At 38.5% G+C, this 20,229-nt stretch overlaps 1 protein-coding gene across 21 annotated transcripts in view; it reads left to right on the top strand.

Annotated features, from left to right (window-relative positions):
* Window positions 1-20,229, top strand: part of MAP4 (microtubule associated protein 4) — a 152,946-nt gene that overhangs the window by 13,568 nt on the left and 119,149 nt on the right. Inside the window, exon 1 of one of the 21 annotated variants that reach the window (XM_086368212.1) lies at window positions 63-511. The exons of the other annotated variants lie outside the window; for them this stretch is intronic. The gene's annotated coding sequence lies outside the window, so the exon portion shown is untranslated. Of the gene's footprint in view, window positions 1-62; window positions 512-20,229 lie in introns of those variants that run through there. 21 annotated transcript variants of the gene reach the window in all.

The raw sequence follows: 20,229 nt of genomic DNA on the forward strand, positions 1-20,229 counted from the left end.
ACCACTAACCGTCGCTGTTTGACAGTTGCTCACTAACGGTTGCTTGCTTGGGGGAGGTGCTCATTGTGGCACCAACCAATGGCTGAGCAGGACCACTAACGGTTGCTGGTTGACAGTTGCTCACTAACGGCTGCTCCGGCAGCTATCAATGTGTGCACTGGCCTTGATGCCGCTTTACTCGGAGCAGAAAGATGGGACACCAGAAAGTGACCAGGACGTCTAGCCCTCAGTGGAGCTAGGCTTGCAGATGGTGGAGACCTTGGTGGCCTTGCCGAGGCAGTTGACATGCTCATTAGTGGGATCACTGAGGTGGCTGGTTCAGCCTGCGACTGGCCTCACTCCTCAGCTGGTGACTGATGAGGTAGCCTGGGACCTGCTGTCCCCACAGCGGGCAGGCCTGGTGAACTAGTTGTGGCCACATGCAGGAGAGGTGCTGCAGAGCTGCCCCTGCCCTGCCTTAATGGAGCGCGGTCTGGCCTCAGCGATGGAGGAAGGGCCCCTCACACTTCAGGTTTGCGCTGGGGAGGCCGCTATTACTGGATACATGGTATTTATGTGTGCTGCTTGGTTTGTAAAGAATCTCTCCTATATGGTAATTTCAGATTTCATGCATAGAACTTTTTTTTTCAGTTGAGGTTTATATTTAACTTTTTTATTATAGCTGATTTATAATGTGTTTGCTTTCAGTGTACAGCAAAGTAATTTAGTTATACATATATATTCTTTTTCATGTTATTTTCCATCATGGTTTAGACAGGATATTGAATATAGTTCCCTGTGCTGTACAGCAGAATTTTGCTCTTTATCTGTTTTATATGTAGTAGTATGTATCTGCTAATCTCAAACTGCTAATTGATTCCTCCTCACCCTCTTCCCCTTTGGTAACCGTAAGTTTGTTTTCAATGAGAGTCTGTTTCTGTTTTGTAAATAAGTTCCTTTGTGTCATATTTTAGATTCCACATATAAGTGATATCAGTTACTGTTCTTTTTGTGGGGAAATACCAGGATACTTTATTTTCTTGAAATCAGCTTTTTTCTTGTTACTGTTCTAAGATTGTTTTGTTTAAAACCAGTGAAATGGAACTGTTAGATTTTTAGGGGTCTTCATTTTGAAATGTTGATTATATTATTCAATGTAATTCAGTAAGGGTTTTTTTTTTTTTTTGACTGTGCCATGCAGCTTGCAGAATCTGTCTCCTGACCTGACTTGACCTGGTGGTGAAAGCCCAGAATTCTAACCACAAGGCCAAGAGGGAACTCTTGGCCTTTTTGAGTCTCTTATATGTTCTAGGTTCAGTTTAGGTTCTTTGGGTATGACTGTGTGACTCAGATGGTAAAGAATCTTCCTGCAGTGTGGAAGACCTGGGTTTGATCCGTGCATTGGGAAGGTCCCCTGGTAAAGGGAATAGCAACCCACTCCAGTATTGTTTCTTGGAAAATCCCATGGACAGAGGAGCCTGGCAGGCAAAGAATCGAACCCAACTGTGTAACTAACACTTTGACCTTCAAGTGCTGCCTTAAGAAGTCCAAATATTTAGTGTATTTGTCAGTTTTTTGTATGGTTTTTGAATTCTGTTTTTTAATTAAACCTGTAACTTGGAGATATTGTCGATTCATGTACGGTTGTAAGAAAACGATACAGAGAGATCTTTTGTACCCTCTGCCCTAGTCAGTCAGTCAGTTCAGTCTCTCAGTCGTGTCCGACTCTTTGCGACCCCATGAATTGCAGCACACCAGGCCTCCCTGTCCATCACCAACTCCTGGAATTCACTCAAAATCACGTCCATCGAGTCGGTGATGCCATCCAGCCATCTCATCTTCTGTTGTCCCCTTCTCCTGCCCCCAATCCCTCCCAGCATCAGAGTCTTTTCCAATGAGTCAACTCTTCGCATGAGGTGGCCAAAGTACTGGAGTTTCAGCTTTAGTATCAGTCCTTCCAAAGAACACCCAGGACTGATCTCCTTTAGAATGGACTGGTTGGATCTCCTTGCATTCCAAGGGACTCTCAAGAGTTCTCCAACACCACAGTTCAAAAGCATCAATTCTTTGGCTCTCAGCTTTCTTCACAGTTCAACTTTCACATCCATACATGACCACTGGAAAAACCATAGTCTTGACTAGATGGACCTTTGTTGGCAAAGTAATGTCTCTCCTTTTGAATATACTATCTAGGTTGGTCATAACTGGTTGGTCATAACTTTCCTCCCAAGGAGAAAGCATCTTTTAATTTCATGGCTGCAGTCACCATCTGCAGTGATTTTGGAGCCCCCAAAAATAAAGTCTGACACTGTTTCCACTGTTTCCCCATCTATTTGCCATGAAGTGATGGGACCAGATGCCGTGATCTTCATTTTCTGAATGTTGAGCTTTAAGCCAACTTTTTCACTCTCCTCTTTCACTTTCATCCAGAGGCTTTTGAGTTCCTCTTCACTTTCTGCCATAAGGGTGGTGTCATCTGCATATCTGAGGTTATTGATATTTCTCCCAGCAATCTTGATTCCAGCTTGTGCTTCTTCCAGCCCAGCATTTCTCATGATGTACTCTGCATAGAAGTTAAATAAGCAGGGTGACAATATACAGCCTTGACATACTCCTTTTCCTATTTGGAACCAGTCTGTTGTTCCATGTCCAGTTCTAACTGTTGCTTCCTGACCTGCATACAGGTTTCTCAAGAGGCAGGTCAGGTGGTCTGGTATTCCCATCTCTTTCCGAATTTTCCACAGTTTATTGTGATCCACACAGTCAAAGGCTTTGGCATAGTCAATAAAGCAGAAATAGATGTTTTTCTGGGACTCTCTTGCTTTTTTGATGCCCTAGTAGTATTTTGCAAAACCATATAACAAGGATATTGACATAGAAACAGTTAACAGTAAATGGTACAACCCCTCTGGAAAACAGTTTGGCAGTTTGCCCGAGAGTACAGTTGCTGGGTCATATGGTAGTTGCATGTTTAGTTTTTAGAGACATGCCATTTATATTGATATAATGTGGTGGCAGTCTTGGCTCTGCAAGTGGTCTTCACTGATACTGCAGTTCCTTCTTTACCTACTTCGGGGATGAAGTTCTGGATCCACTCCCTGGTCCCTGACTCCATCCTAGAGAGGGTTCCACCTTTGCCATACGGTAGTGTTGGGACTACTGTGTTTTCTCTGGTGTTTGGCTGGAGTGAAATGGTTATTGTCTAAAAGTTTTCTGTCTTGCTTAGCTGCCTCTTTCCTGGTCCTTGGGCTAAAGTGAGCAGAGTTTTGTTGGAGTTTTCCTTGTCTGCACTCTTAGGTGTTTCTGGATTGCCAGGCTCGTCATTTCCAATATTGAGATATATTAGACAAAAAGAAAACCCAGGGAACTCATCACTTTTTTGTTCCTTAGATCCCAAGGTCTCTTGACATTCTACCTTCTTCTGTCCACCTTTCAAAGTCTTATGTTTGTTTTATATATGTATAATATCCAGGATTTTTAGTTGTAACTAATGGGAGGAAGAGGAAAAAGTAAATCTGTATTTTCCAAGAAGCATAAGTTTTTGTATTGTTTTAAAAATGATATTTATTTTTCTATTTATGAGAATGTATATTTAATGTAGAAAATTTAGAACATAAAAAATGAAAGAATAACAACACTTTGGTATGTAATCTTTTAGCTGTTTTCTGGGGATATACATACTTATTTTTCTTCATACATAAAGTATGAACTGTTTATACTGTTCAAGGACTTTCCACTTAACTATTATAAGTATCATTCCTTGTCATTAAATGCTTGTGTATAATGACATTTTTTTTGTGGTATCAGTTAAATTGTAATGTGTATATTCAGGAGGTGATCCATATGTGTTACTCTGCTAGGTTAAGTGCTTAAGAGGGAGTCCCCATACATTAAAAGGATGTACTGTTTCCCATGAATCTCAGTGTTTAGACATGGCTTTTTTACAAAAAGGAGTCTAAAGTAAACCAGATTTAGCTATTAGTTTCAGAAACTCTGGGTGTATGGGTAGATACTTAGGTTTTACAGTTTAAAAGTATCCACATGTCTTTATGAATGCTATTTTGATTGAAATTCATAGTTTCCATTATGTCATAAGAGGGATCATTATACTTTTTAGGAGAAAATCAGAGATAATAATGGCTTTTTGTTTTTTCTTGGAGGAAATAGGAGATACCAGCAGTGTTTGTTTCAGTAAACCCTAGCATTAGTTTTCTGCTGGAGTTTGCAAAACATAAGCCAGAATGATTTTAATATTTTTCCATAGTGCAACTTTTTCTAATTGCTGTGCAGTATACTTCCAGATGTTCAGATTTATTGGGAAGTTTAGATTATTTCATAGATTGGGAATTTAATATTTGATGTCCAGATTCATGTAGCAGATCTAATTAAAAATTATTGTATTTCATTTTTTCACTTTCTATCTTTTTCTTAGTATCATGAATAGTTGCACTGTATATCAAACTGAAACTAATAATGATAAAATCACTTTACAGATAAGCATACATGTAGAAGTATATAGTATTTGGAATTGTTTTAATTTCTGTTTCTTAAATATGAAGGTGCATATGTCATTGTTTAGAAAGCTATTCTTTCAGCCTAACATGGAGTCACTAATTAGACATAAAGCTGTAATGTTATTGCTTAATATTTTTTAAACTTCAAAAGTATAGCTTTACTTTTGCTTTTCCAAACGTGATAAGTAATGCTATGAAAAAATTTTTTAATTTAGAAAAAGGAAAATATATACCAAGTTACCAGTTTTCGTATTCTTTTTACAAGCAATTAATCATCGACGAGTGCTCAGCAAGCTGTTTCCTCTTTGCCAGTCTCTACAGCTTGTGGTTTGGAATGTTCATCACTATCTGGTAGTAAACCCCAAATGTCCCACACCAACCTCATTGGTCTACTCCAGGTCTGTGTGGCAGATTGTGTTCACTCTCTTTAATCCCTCTACTCTACCAAAATCAGTATTGCATAAAAGAGTGTAAAGGAGTCTGATCTTATAGTTTGTTTCAAAGAAAATACTTTAATGGAAATTCATGTAAAATGTCTCAGTAGCCCTATAAATGAAATTGGAGACTGACTGTAATATAACTTACTGGCAGAGAATGTATGTGTGTGTTTTAAAATCTTAGGCTTTTCAGAAGTGGTGCTGTTTAATGAGACTAAATGTGAATCCAAGATCTGTTTGTCATCTCTCCCCTTATCTCTTCATTTTTTTCTTCATGTTTGTCATTTTTTGTCCTGTATTATGTTTGATAAAAGTCATCATCCCTTCTCTTAAATGTATAATATTAGTGAGAAAAATCAGACATGTAATCTGTGGGTATTATAACAACTTTTTCTTGTAGGGAAAATGCAGTGATTAACTGAAGTAAATTTTTCAGTTAAACTCACTTTTAAAGTCTTCACAAATGGGAAGTTTTCTAAATGAAACAAAATTTTTCTAGAATGTGACACATGCTGAGTAATTTTTTAAAAAAGTTTATGGTGGGATTTACCTGGTGACACAGTGGTAAAGAATCCACCTGCCAATGTGGGAGGCAAGCGTTCAATCCCTGATCCAGGACGATCCCACATGTTGAGCGCCTGTGGCCCACAACCATTGAGCCTGTGCTCTAGGGCTCAGGAGCTCAAGTGCTGAGCATATGTGCCATAACTGCTGAAGCCTGTGTGCCCTGGAGTCTGTGCAACAAGAGAAGCCACCACAGTGAGAAGCCTGCACGCTGGAGCAGAGTAGTCCCTGCTCGATACAACTGAAGAAGAGCCCATGCAGCAACAAAGACCCAGCACAGCCAAAAATGAATAAATAAATATCATACAAAATGTTTATAAGTTAAGGCAAATAATAGTAAGAAAATAAAGCAGTATAGGAGTATTAAAAGAAAACCGAAACTTTCTTCCTGGCAAGTGAAAATTGGTTTCTGATTAATTTGTATTTTTTGTAACATGAGATAGGCTCACATGAGTTTATTAATCATCTAAATTTCTATGAACAGTTTTTTATCCTGGGCTTGTTTTTTTGTTGGGTCGTTGGCATTTTTCTTATTGTGAGAGCTATTAGTACCTTATAAAAGTTAAAAGGAAAGTTAGCCCTTTATTATTGTAATACAGATATTTTCCTCTTTGTTAAACTTTTGCCTTTTAACATGTTATTTTAAAAATAAGATTAAAAAATTTTTGCATAGTCACAATATTCAATATTTTGATTTACAGGCTTTTGAACTTTATTACTAAAGTATTTCTTCCGTATACACAAGGATTAAAAAAAATTCTGGAGAGCCTTTTTGATAGGGAAGTTTGCATTTGAGAAATTTAGTAAGATTTTAATAATTACCTTCTTTATATGGACATGGAAATTGAGGTATCAAGAGATCACCACATAGTAAATGGTGGTCATACTTTTTGCCACTGTGTAATGCTTTTCAGTGGAACTTGAAAGTGAACCCATGAAAAAGTGAATCCATAAGAGCCCTTATTTTACTGTTTAACTTTTTATTTGACATTATTTTGGACTCACAGGAAGTTAAAATAGTAGTCTTGAGTACCATTACCTAGCTACTCCCAATAGTGACTGATGTCTTAAACAGCTGTAGTATAATATCAAAACCAGGAAATTTACATTGGTACATTACTGTTAATCGCATTACAGACCTTATTCAGTTTACCCTAACTTTTTTAACCTGCATTTGTGTACGTATGTGTAGTTCTTGTAAACCTCTTCTTTCAACCTGTCTCAATCATTTGATAACCACTAATTTGTTCTCTGTCTTTATAGTTTTGTCATTTTGAGAATGACATAAAATTAGAATCATAGAGTATGTGATCTGTTGAGATTAGCTTTTTTTCACTAAGCATAATGCCCTTATGTCCCATTGTATCAATAGTTTGTTCCTTTTTTATAGCTAATTAATATTACCTGGATCATGGAAAAAGTGAGAGAGTTCCAGAAAAACATCTATTTCTGCTTTATTGACTATGCCAAAGCCTTTGACTGTGTGGATCACAATAAACTGTGGAAAATTCGGAAAGAGATGGGAATACCAGACCACCTGACCTGCCTCTTGAGAAACCTGTATGCAGGTCAGGAAGCAATAGTTAGTACTGGACATGGAACAACAGACTGGTTCCAAATAGGAAAAGGAGTATGTCAAGGCTGTATATTGTCACCCTGCTTATTTAACTTCTATGCCGAGTACATCATGAGAAACGCTAGGCTGGAAGAAGCACAAGCTAGAATCAAGATTGCTGGGAGAAATATCAACAACCTCAGATATGCAGATGATACCACTTTAATGGCAGAAAGTGAAGATGAACTAAAGAGCCTCTTGAGGGTGAAAGAGGAGAATGACAAAGTTGATGTGAAACTTAATATTCAAAAAGCTAAGATCATGGTATCCGGTCCCATCAATTCATGGCAGATAGAAAGGGAAAAATTGGAAACAGTGACAGAAATTTTATTTTTTGGGGCTCCAAAATCACTACAGATGGTGACTGCAGCTATGAAATTAAAAGACGCTTCCTCCTTGGAAGAAAAGCTATGAGAAACCTAGACAGAGTATTCAAAAGCAGAGACGTCATTTTACTGACAAAGGTCCATATAGTCAAAGCTGTGGTTTTTCCAGTAGTCACATGCACATATGCGAGTTGGCTATAAAGAAGGCTAAGTGCTGAAGAATTGATGCTTTCAAATTGCTGTGCTGGAGAAGACTCAATCCCTTGGACTGAAAGGAGATCAAACCAATTAATCCTAAAGGAAATCAACCCTGAATATTCATTCATTGTAAGGACTGATGCTGAAGCTTTGGCCTCCTGGTGTCAAGAGCCAACTCATTGGAAAAGACTCTGATGCTGGGAAAGATGGGGGCAGGAGAAGAGGGCGACAGAGGATGAGATGGTTGGCTGGCATCACCAACTCAGTGGACATGAGTTTGAGCAAACTCAGATAGTGAAGGACAGGGAAGTCTGGCATGCTGCAGTTCACAGGGTCTCAAAGAGTCGGACATGACTTAGTAACTAAAAAACAACAAATATTACATGATATAGGTGTCATGTGTTTAGCTTTATACTGGTGAAAGTTATTTGTGTTGATTCATATTTTGTTGTTGTGAATAAAGCTGCTATGAGCATTTGTGTATAGGTTGTTCAATGAACATAATGTTTTCTTTGGAATAAATACCCAAGAGTTTGATTGCTGACTTGTATGGGAAGGGTGTGTTTGATTTTTGAAGAAACTGTCCAGCTATTTTTCTGGATTGGCTGTAGCATTACATTCCCACCAGCAGTGTAGGAGAGATCCAGTTTTTCTGCATCCTTACTAGCATTTGGTATAGTCACTCTTTTTATTTTAGCTGTTTTAATCTATGTGTCTATTTTTACAGTTCCTTAAATAGCAGACAGCTCATAATAAAACAGCTTCAAATACCTTCAATTCATAATTTTTTTCTTTCAGTTAAGTTTTTTACTTTCTGTATTTACATTTCAAGTTTCAGTGTTTTATTGCATATTGCACACGAACACCTTTTCCTATATGATCTTACATTTGATTATATTTAATAGCTTTAAAATGTTGTTTCATAACCAGTATGTTCATTTCTGGATCAGATTGGTAGGGAGATGCAAAGTGATTTGGTTTCTTGAGATGGGTAAAGCCTACGTTAACCCCATTACCGAGTGAATCCACATGTATTCTGGGATAATTTATCAGCTTTCCCCACTTCATACGTTAGTAAAAGTTATGATCCATACTACTTTCTTTTTCACAAGAAGGTAATAATACTTCTCTGTCATGGTTTACTCTATTTATTCACCTCTTCCTCCTGTGTAAGTGCAGTTCCACAGCTAGCTGTCTTGATCTAAGACTGCATTACAAAAGTGACTTTTGTTGTATTATCCATTTATGTTCATTTTCGTTCCCCAGTTGCCCAGTTCCCTATTTTTACCTATCCCAGTAGGCATGACTTTGGAGTTTCTTATGCTTATTTGAATCTATTTTGTAACTAAAATAGAATCTATGTATATTTGAACTTGACATAAAATAAGTTCATATATAGGAAGTGATTATTATAACCTAAATATAATATTTTACATTAACTTGTCATTATTTTGTGCAGCAAATATGATGGCACGTATCCTTCACATGCACTAAACCATGTAGGTTTTACCCCTAATAAGCTCCTCACACGGCTACGATTTTGAGTGCTTCCTTTGTAGTACTTCTGCCTTTACACTTTGTTCTGTTGGTTGGAGGGGGAAATCTTTATTTTTCTTTTCTAATTTTTTTCTTTTAAACTGCTGTGGTTTACATTCGAATTGAGTTTGAGGGGTTTTATGATGTGGTCTGAGGCAGGCTTGTGCTGGGTGTTTCATGTACTATTCCATTCAGTCCTTAACAATATTTCGGTGTAGACGTTTTCCTTATTTATAAAGTTGGGAATGATAGCTGTTAGAGAAGATAAGGCCCAAGGTTGTACAGCCAATAAAAGGACAGATTCACATGTCAGTCTTTTTGATGATAAAGTGTATGTTCTTGCACAGTACCATGCCGCCTTGCCTGGTTAATTCCTTTCAGGCTTTTACTTGGTTCTAGATGTTCCCAGATACATGGTGCTACTTGAACTAGGTGTGGATGGAGGAACAGCATCCAAAGCAGGTGTATGAGATTGTAACAGAGGAAGGTGCTTGCTCCGTTCCCTGTGGCTTTCATGTGTTGCTGTAATGGGAGAGGATCAGCCCATTACGATCAGCTTACAGCTCAAGAGCAGCTCTACAACCTATTTTAGCTTCCAAGTTATTATTATCTGCCTTGTTCTTTGTCTTGTTTTTTTTTCTCCATCATCCTCTTCGCTTTTCCCTTTTTCCTTCTTTGCTTTTAAGAGGTGGAAAACTAGGAAAGTGTTGTTTAAGACCTAGCATCTTTTTCAAATGCTTAATATTTATGTACCTGATGAGTAGCCTTCATCAGTTTCCTTCTTTTAACAAATTAAAGACAGACCACCATTCCAAATGAAATTTTATTTTGAAAGAGAATGCAGTGAAAATTGGAATTGAGGATAATGAAATGAACAAACATTGAAATGCTAACTTATTTCTAAGGAATTAGGGTTACCAGGTGTGTATTGTAATTGTGTCTCCTTTTGACAAGTTGTTTTCTTTTAAAATTAAGTTTAGTTACTCTTCCTTGGACTATTATTTGTTTCCTCAGTTTTGAAATTCATTTGATCTTTTAAAATTGTAGCTATCTTTTGACTCCTTGTAAGTTAAATAAGTTGGGTCGGGCCACCTCAATGTGCGAATTCCTGCCTTACCATACTAGGTTTTTGATGCCCTACTCTGGGCCACCAGGGCTCCCTCCCCACCCCAAAACAAGGACTCTAACTTTGCTCTCCCCTAACAAGTGCTTTAGGCTCAATTGTTTGGCAAGAAGAGGATCAGATTTGATTTTTGGGGGGATAATTCTGATGACTGTATAGAGAGTCGGGTGAGGAACTATGTCAGAGAGCTCTGACAAGAGGCTGGTGCAGAATCTAGGTAAGGGAGAAGGTTTGAACCAAGGCTCATGGGGATCAATGAGGAAGCTCAAGCACTGTACAATTCATGATGGTGATATGATTAATTATAATGGCTGTCATTTATTGAACACTTAATGTGTTAGAATTAATGAGGTTAACTCTCATTTAACTCTTGTAACAGCTCCATGATTGCAAGTCATAACATTTGTATTGTACAGATAAGGAAACTGAGTCATGGAGATATTACATAACTTGCCCAAGTTTACCTAGCTCTACACTATGCCAATGCCTTTGACGGTGTGGATCACAACAAACTGGAAAATTCTGAAAGAGATGGGAATACCAGACCACCTGACCTGCCTCTGGAGAAATCTGTATGCAGGTCAGGAAGCAACAATTAGAACTGGACATGGAATAACAGACTGGTTCCAAATAGGGAAAGGAGTATGTCAAGGTTGTATGTTGTCACCCTGCTTATTTTAACTTATATGCAGAGTACTTCATGCAAAATGCCGGGCTGGATGAAGCACAAGCTGGAATCAAGATTGCCAGGAGAAATATCAGTAACCTCAGATATGCAGATGACACCACCCTTATGGCAGAAAGAACTAAAAGAGCCTCTTGATGGAAGTGAAAGAGGAGAGTGAAAAAGTTGGTTTAAAGCTCAACATTCAGAAAACTAAGATCATGGCATCCGGTCCCATCACTTCATGGCAAATAGTTGGGGAAACAGTGGAAACAGTGACAGACTATTTTTTGGGGCTCCAAAATCACTGCAGATGGTGACTGCAGCCATGAAATTAAAAGACGCTTGCTCCTTGGAAGAAAAGTTATGATCAACCTAGACAGCGTATTAAATAGCAGACACATTACTTTGCCAACAAAGGTCCATCTAGTCAAGGCTATGGTTTTTCCAGTAGTCATGTATGGATGTGAGCGTTGGAGTATAAAGAAACCTGGTCACCAAAGAATTGATGCTTTTAAACTGTGGTGTTGGAGTACTCTTGAGAGTCGCTTGGACTGCAAGGATATCCAACCAGTCCATCCTAAAGGAGATCAGTCCCGAATGCATTGGAAGGACTGATGCTGAAGCTGAAACTCCAATAATTTGGTGACCTGCTGTGAAGAACTGACTCATTTGAAAAGACCCTGATGCTGGGAAAGATTGAAGGCAGGAGGAGAAGGGGATGACAGAGGATGAGATGGTTGGATGGCATCACTGACTCGATGGACGTGAGTTTGAGTGAACTCCGGGAGTTGGTGATGGACAGGGAGGCCTGGTGTGCTGCGATTCACGGGGTCACAAAGAGTTGGACACAACTGAGTGACTGAACTGAACTGAACAAAAGGAAAAGCAGGATGGGAAGTCAGGCCTTCTGATCTTAGAACCAGTGCTCTTGACTGCTTGGGGGTTTAATCATTAGAGCTGTTCAGCAGTGGGAGAGCTTTGCTGTGAAGTAATGTGTGTCACATAATGATCAGCAGTATCTGCATCACTGACCCATGTATACTCTGTGGTTAGATTAGATAACCCCGAGGGAACTTCCCAGAAGTCCTGAAATTCTGTGATTTAAGTAATACCCACTACCTAATAACACAATTCAGATTTTATATTATATACTACCTGTTATTGAATAAACTACAAAATTGCTGCTAGCTCTTCTGTCTACAGATTACTATGTAAGAACAGGTGTATAGCGGTATCAGTGATTTGTTGTCTTACTCCTTTCAAAGCCTGTTGGTGACTGATCACTGCACATCTGTTACTCAGTTCATGCACAGATAGCGAAGCATGCAGTTCTGTTGCCTCCTTCTATGTGACATTTTACAAAAATGAACACCTGAAAGAAGAAACTAGCCAATAAAGAAGAAAGTGCAGCAGAGAACTGGAGAGTTCACTTCCAGTGTTGGAAATGAAATGCAAATTGTATGTGAATGGAATTCCAGAAGAAATAATTCACTGTGGGAATGTTGACACATCAGTGCTGCTGAGTCACTTCAGTCGTGTCCGACTCGGTGCCACCCCATGGACGACAGCCCACCAAGGCTCCTCCGTCCCTGGGATTCTCCAGGCAAGAACACACTACTGTCATTAAAAACCTCTGGATATGGAGCTATCGAATCTCAGTGAGGGTGAGCTCATCTCTAAATAAGGGAAAAAGTTTAGTGAAAAAGATGACGGTGTCCCAGAGAAGGAAGTGACACAGGCAGGAAATTTCACATTAAAAGCATTCTCAAAGATACTTTTTGACATTGAAAACACAAAGGAAGCTAATGTAGACTTAGAAAGGAGTGTGACAACTTGCCAAAGCATAGAAAATATGCCCATTCCACATCACAGGTTAACTACTCTTGATTTTTTTGTAATTACTCTACAATTTTCAATGTTTCTAATCTTTTACAGCATACTAAATAAATGTTAGTTTGCCTGTTTTTTTTTTATTCTTATACAATTATAAATGACAGAACTTTTAATATTTCAACAAAATTTTTAAAGACAACAGAATAGTTGTACTTTTCCTCATTGATCATTATGGCGTTTTGCATGGTTTCAACTTGTATTGTTACTTTGGTCTCACGCTGCTATGGAAAATGAAGACTGCCTACACGTCATTGTTGAAAGTTCAGTTTTTCTTGTCATCTAGTGGCTCCCTGTAGCCTTTTCTTGCAGAAGTTTTTATATGCATCTAACATTGTGTATAATTTTATGTGCATCTAACATTGTATATAATTTCTTCAAACAAAAAAGCATGTTTCTTTTACCAGGCTTTGCTATTAAAAAAAAAAAATTGTGCTCTTGGAAAAAGAAATAAAATGTCTTCTGATAATAAAAAGAAAATATCCCTGAAGCTGATATTTAGGGTACTCTCATAGGAAAGATGTTAGTTTCATGTGTCTGGTGCTGTTTGTCTTTCTCTCTTTTGGGGGGATGGGTAACAGTTTGAGATATAATTCATTTACCATACAATTCACCCATTTAAAGTGTAGAAATCCCTGGGTTTTAGTATAGTCACAAGTATGTGTGACTAATACTACAGTTTTAGAACATTTTCATCACTTCCAAAAGAAACCATATACTCTGTATGCATCACTCTGATCTTTTTATTATCTACCTCCCACAAGCCCTTGAGAACCACTTAATCTTTCTGTCCCTCTAGATTTGCTTGTTCTGGACATTTCATATCAATGAAGTGATACAGCATGTAGTCTTTTGTGACTGGCATCTTTCATTTAGCATGCTTTCAAGGTCCATCGGTCTTGTAGCTTGTATTAGTATCCGTCCTTTTTATGGACACACAAAATTCTACAGTTTGAATATATCATTTTGCTTATTCATTCATCTGTAGATGGACATTTTTGTTTCCACTTTTTAGCTATTATAAATAAATGCTGCTGTGAATATTTGTGTTCCAGCTTTTGTGTGGACATATTTTAACTTCTCTTGGGTTTATGCCTAGGAGTGGAATTGCTGGATCGTATGTTTAACCTGTTGAGGACCTGCCATGCTGCTTTCTAACTAACATACCCACACCGTTTTACAGTCCTCTGAGCAGTCTATGCCCGCTCCAGCATTCTTGGGCTTCCCTTATGGCTCAGTTGGTAAAGAATCTGCCTGCTATACGGGAGACCTGGGTACGATCTGTGGGTTGCGAAGATCCCCTGGAGAAGGGAAAGGCTACCCACTCCAGTATTCTGGCCTCGAGAATTCCATGGACTGTATAGTCCACGGGGTCCCAAAGAGTCGGACACAACTGAGTGACTTTCACTAGCAGTGTATGAGGGTTCCAATTTCTGTCCTTGTAATTTTAAACATTTGTTATCTGTCCTTTCTTTGCTTATCATCATCCTAGTGTGTGTGAAGTGATATCTCACTGTGATATTGACTTTCATTTTCCTGATGACTAATGTGCTTATTGGCTATTTGTGTATCATCTTTGGAGAAATGTCTGCTTACGTTATTTGCTCATTTCATTAATAAAATTAGGTAATTTTGTCTTTATTACTGCTTTGGAAGATTATTTTTAAAAATGTATTCTAGATAGAAGTTTCTTATTGTAAATATGTGATTTGTAAATATTTTCTCCTATCCTGTGTTGGATTGTGTGTGTCTTTTTTTTGTATCATTTGAAAATTTTATTTTTTTCTATTTTTGGCTTTGCTGGATCTTCACTTGCTGCCAGGGCTTTTCTCTAATTGCTGTGAGTGGGGCCTACTCTTTGTTGCTATACGCTGGCTTCTCATTGCAGGGGCTGGGGGTGGTGGGGGGGCATCTCTTGTTGCAGAGCATGGGCTCTAGGCACATGGGCTTCTGTAGTTGTAGTTGTGGCTCCTGGACTCTAGAGCACAGGCTCAATAGTTCTGGCCCACGAGTTTAGTTGCTCTGTGGCATGTGGATCCTCCCAGATCAGGGAAGACTTCCTTTGTTGCTTGCACTTTGGTGCTAAATTTAAGAAACTGTTGCCAAATAGAACCTTGAAGATTTATCCCATGTTTTCCTGTAAGAGATTTATATTTATAGTGGTTGGATTAGGTCTTTGTTTCAGCTTGAGTTAATTTTTGTATATGGTGTGAGTAGGGGGTCCAGCTTCACTTTTTGCTTGTAGATATCCAGTTGTTTCAGCACCATTTGTCGAAAAGACTGTTCTTTCCCTGTTGAATTGTATTTGCACCTTTCTTGCGAATTGACTATAAATGTGAAGATTTGTTTTCAGACTTTCTATTCTGTTCCATTGATCTTTATATCTATGCTTGTACTAATGCTTGCTGTGACTTTGTAGTATGTTTTGAAATAAGGAAGTGTGAGTCCTCCAACTGTGCTGTTCTTATTTCAAGATTGTTTTGGCTGTTTAGCTTGTCAATTTCTGCAAAGAAACCAACTGGGATTTTGATAGGGATTGCATTGAGTCTGTGGATGAGTTTGGGAGGCATATTGCCTTTGTAACATTAAGTCTTCCCACCTATGAATCTGGGGCATGTTCTTTCTCCAGTTTTTTTTTATTTTTCATAGTACTATAAGTTTTGTTAAATTTATTGTGTTCTTTTTGATGTTGTCAATGGAATTAATGTCATTTATGGATTGTTCATTGCAAGTGTTTGATGCTCTTTTAATGTTGACTTGTGAATTTAAAACTTTCAGGAATCAAGGGTCTTCTTATTGGCTTGTAATTGCAAGAAGTGAAGGAGGCTTGTATTGTAGCTTTCAAGCAGTTTGTGGTCAGACGTTGAGTTATTCAGTGAGCACTTTTGAGCTATAGGCCACTTGTACTTAGAAGTTCCAAACTGATGACTACATATGCCACTTGTATGGCCAGTGTGACTGGTTTTGAAAAGCCCTTTCAGTTCTAAAGCAAATGACTTGGCAACAAAAATGCCTTTCATTCATATCATTCTTTTGTTTTTCTTGGTGCAACTAGCCGTAGTTAAGAGGAACAGTTAGATTTTAGTGGTTTACCAAGTTGTATTAGAGGAAGTCTATCAAAGGACTGTTGAGCCAGACAGCTTTCAGATTGAAAACCAGTCTATTAGCAAGGCAGGAACCTCTTGCAGATAGTTTGGTTAACCTGTACTTTAGTGTAAGGAGAGTTGAAACTGTGTGTTTTGAGATTAAATCTGAAATTGTATGGGCATGTTTCTCATAAGTATAGTTTTATCATCTACATCAGAATGATTTGAGGTACTTCAAAAGGCAGAACACGGGCTTCTACCCAGACTTACTATATCAGATTCTGGAAATAAGACTCTAATCTATTTTAAATCATCTTCCTAAGGGATGTCCACATTGAAGTTTGAAAACTGCTTTTAATTGTGTACCTTCCTCTCTTAAGAGATTATTTTTACCAGAATAGAAAATTTTACAGGAAGACCTTAAAAAAATGGAACAGAAGATATCAGTACATTTTATATACTTCATTTATATGTATATGTGTGTGTAATATATAACTATATGGGTCATTATATGAAATGATTTTTTTCCCCCCTTTGGGTTGTGATCAAAAGAGAAAAAAATTGAAGGTATCAGAATTAGAAAATATTCAAGATATTTTATATTATTTTGTATCTTTCATTTTCATGGAACTGCAGTAAGCGTTGGTGCACATCACTGAACATTGTTGTTCTTGAGCTCACAGTTGATAACAGGTAGTTGTTGTTGTTTAGTTGCTAAGTTATGTCTGACTCTTTGCAACCCCATGGACTGTAGCTTGTCAGGGTCCTTTGTCTATGGGATTTCTCAGGCAAGAATACTGGAGTGGGTTGCCATTCCCTCTTCCAGGGGATCTTCCTAATCCAAGGATGGAACCTGTGTCTCTTGCATTGGCAGGTGGATTCTTTACCACTGACCCACCAGGAAACCCCGTAAGAGGTAATAGACATGTAAATAATAAAGTTGGTTGGTGGTGTGCTAGAGACACACATCACATTGCTAGAGCTCTCTGGAAGCCATGGAGGCTTTCCTAGAGACAGACTGAGTGAGTCAAGGTGGGCCTTGAAAAAGTGGAAAAGAGCAATGTCATTTTAGTTATTGAGAGAGAATTATTTTAGAATTGTAGAGGAAGAATTGATACCTATCCATATTTATATTTATTTCTAACTCAGTGTAGTGATGTACTTATCCACTCTTACTCAGGTACTGCCTACATTAATTCTGGTGTGGCACCAGAGTGCATGGGGGTCACTTAGGGTGTGAGGAGGTGAAGGGAGGTTCTCGAGTTCTTGTCACAGCTATCCTCTTCCTGGAGACACTCTTTCTTTCCTTTTCTTGGAACTTTGTTTACTGGAGTTTGCTTGTTTCTTTTTCAGATTTTATTTCATGTTAGTGCTTGTATTACTGTCCTCGTTAGGTGTGTTTTTAGCCATTAAGAGTTCAGGACATGGTGGGGGGTGGTGGTCTAGTTGAGATCTGGAGAAAGCTTTATGCATTTCAGAAGGGTCAACTCTATGTCTACTCTGCCTTCAGAATCCTTTTCAGGCTCTAGGCCAGTAATTTAACTTCAGCCTTTATCTCTCAGTTGACTTTATAACCATCTCTTTGTTTCATCTTAAGGTAGGCCGGCATTCACCTTTAGAATGTCCAGCAGCCTGTCCACAAACCATCAGAGGTTATGCTAGCTTTTGTTCCTTATAGTTGTCTACTGTAGAATCCTTTGTTTACATCAGCCACCTTTAGTCACCTGATTTTCACATACATACTAACACAGAGATTTAGGATGATTCACTCTAAATAGTGCTCTTGATCTGTTTTGTTTTACCTGAGTGTTTTAGAGCAGAGGCTGATCACTGACCACATAAGCAGAGGAAACAGCCTGGGTATGGCCCTGTGTTGGAGCATTTGGCCATAGCTCCATCGGTGACAGTATACCGCTTGGAGCCAAGCAGAGAAAAGGCACATCCATGTACTTTGAATGCCCCCAGTCGCTCAGTCGTGACCGACTCTTTGTGACCCAAATGGACTGCCCCACGCCAGGCTTCCCTGTCCTTCACTATCTCCCGGAGGTTGCTCAAACTCATGTCCATTGAGTAGATAATGTCATCCAACCATCTCATCCTCTGTCACCCTCTTTTCCTCCTGCCCTCAGTCTTTCCCAGCATTGGAGTCTTTTCCACTGAGTCAGTTAGCATCAAGTGGCCAAAGTACTGGAGCTTCTGCTTCAGCATCAGTCCTTCCAATGAAGATTCAGGGTTGATTTCTTTTAGGATTGACGGGTTTGATCTCCTTGCTGTCCAAGGGACCCTCAAGAGTCTTCTCCAGCACCACAAATTAGGCAAGTTACTTAACCTGTAAGTGCCATGGTATCCTTATTTTAAATGGAAATAATAATATACCTCCATACTAGAATTGTTCAACATACTCCTTGAATTGTTATATGTAAAGTGATTGGAATAATACCTGGAACACAAGCATGCAGTAAACATTGAGGTGATGCTGGAGAGGAATCCTTATTTATTCATACAAATTGACCCAAAGTAGATTCAATATTTGGACTGGAATATGAAGTTTACTTTTTTTTTGGCCATGCTCTGTGGCATGTGGGATCTTCGTTCCCCAACTAGGGCTAAAACCTGTGTTACCTGCAGTGGAAGTGCAAAGTCTTAGCCACTGGACCATCAGGGAAGTCCCTGAAGTTTGCTTTTCACTTGTCATAATAATTTTTTCTGGAGCATTGAACAGTTCTAAAAGTATTTCTTTTCGCTCAGTTGTTGTCAGTTATCAAAGAAAGGGAGAAATTCTGTAGAAAAGGTGATTTTTAAAAATGGTCAGTATGTGAGCTGTTTTTTTCTTTTGATTTCTTCTTTTCCTTTTCCATGCCTGGACAGTAAAAATAGATCTGGTTTCCTAGGTTATCACAGCTTGTAACAAAAAGCTTTTTGATAAAGTTGGCTGTTGGGTCAGTGGGATGAGATCATTCCTTCCTAAGTAGTTTGCAATGGTTGAAGTATTTACTGAAACAAAAGCCTGCTGGGTCAGCTAACCACACAATAAGCCTGATTTTGTGGTTATGTTCAGGGCAGGAGAGTGTGATAGAATACCCTTGATATGTGGAAGAAGGTGAAAGGTACTTGGCACAGTACCTCTGGACTGTGGTTGGGCACGTGTGGAAAGAGATTAGAATGATACAGGGTCTCAGGCCACACTCAAGGGTGGAACCTGGATTGAGGCCTTCCTTGAGATGTGATGAATTAATTGAAAACAGAGTAGTCCTTCTGCATTTGGATTAGTGCATCTCTAATTAAAATTTTTTGGCATTTTCAAACTAGAGAAAAGTTGATGCCTCAGTATTGAATACTTTAAAATGCTTAAGTGTATGTTCTGTAAATTTCATCTCAGTAACAAAAGGAAAAGAACTATTAAGGATAACTGGAAGGAAAATTACACACTCATTGTTCTGATTGTACCAAATTAAACTGAACACTAAGGAGCTCTAACCAGGGCTTCAACGTTTACATCATGGATATTGAATAGTGGCACAATCCAAGAATAGATAATTAAATAGGAGACAAGAATCTATGTCAGGAGGGCCATTTAAAAAAGAATAGCTGTTTGGTGCTATTTCTAGTAGGTAGGCTGGCTTATTTTGTTGACCTCTGAGAAAACTAAAGCTTCCTAACCTAGCATAGGAAGTGTTCAGAATTTTAATACCCCTTATCTTTCCCTAGTTTCCTGCTTTGGAATAGTATAGAACTGAGAGGAAATCCTGGTTCTAGTTGAGATTTAGGAATGACCTTGAACAAGTGCCTTTGTTAATTCCCTTAGCCTTTTTCTCATAAAATAAGGAATTTGGATTCAAATGCCTTTGTGTGTGTGTGTGTGTGTGTGTGTGTGTGTGTGTGTGCAATCTGGTTTCAAATGCCTTTTTTTGTGTGTGTTTGTGATTTGGCTGGAAATATTAGACATACATCGCTAAGTTATTTTGTTTCTCTGAATGTAGGATTCTACATTTCAGAGCGTAGGTCCTTATTAGAGTTGGTCATTCTTTGTGAATCTACAAAGTTAGAGTTAAGAGTATCAGTGGTAGAACTTCAGATTTGAAACTCTAATGGAGAGCCAGCTAGTTTTCAGTGATTAGAGTCTTAGATGTTACGTATACAGACTTTCTTCCATAAGAAGATTCTCAACGGAATTGTAGATTTTGTGAGAGTGCGGTTTTAGGTCATGGATCAGATTTATCCCCTTCATGGGTCACAGGCTTTTCAGGTTTTTCCAGTAGTCATGTGCAGATGTGAGAGTTGGACCATAAAGAAG

The sequence above is a fragment of the Bos grunniens genome, chromosome 22, assembly GCF_055505025.1.
Source record: "Bos grunniens cultivar Pamir isolate PY7600 chromosome 22, Bosgru_T2T1.0, whole genome shotgun sequence".
Lineage (NCBI taxonomy): Eukaryota > Metazoa > Chordata > Mammalia > Artiodactyla > Bovidae > Bos > Bos grunniens.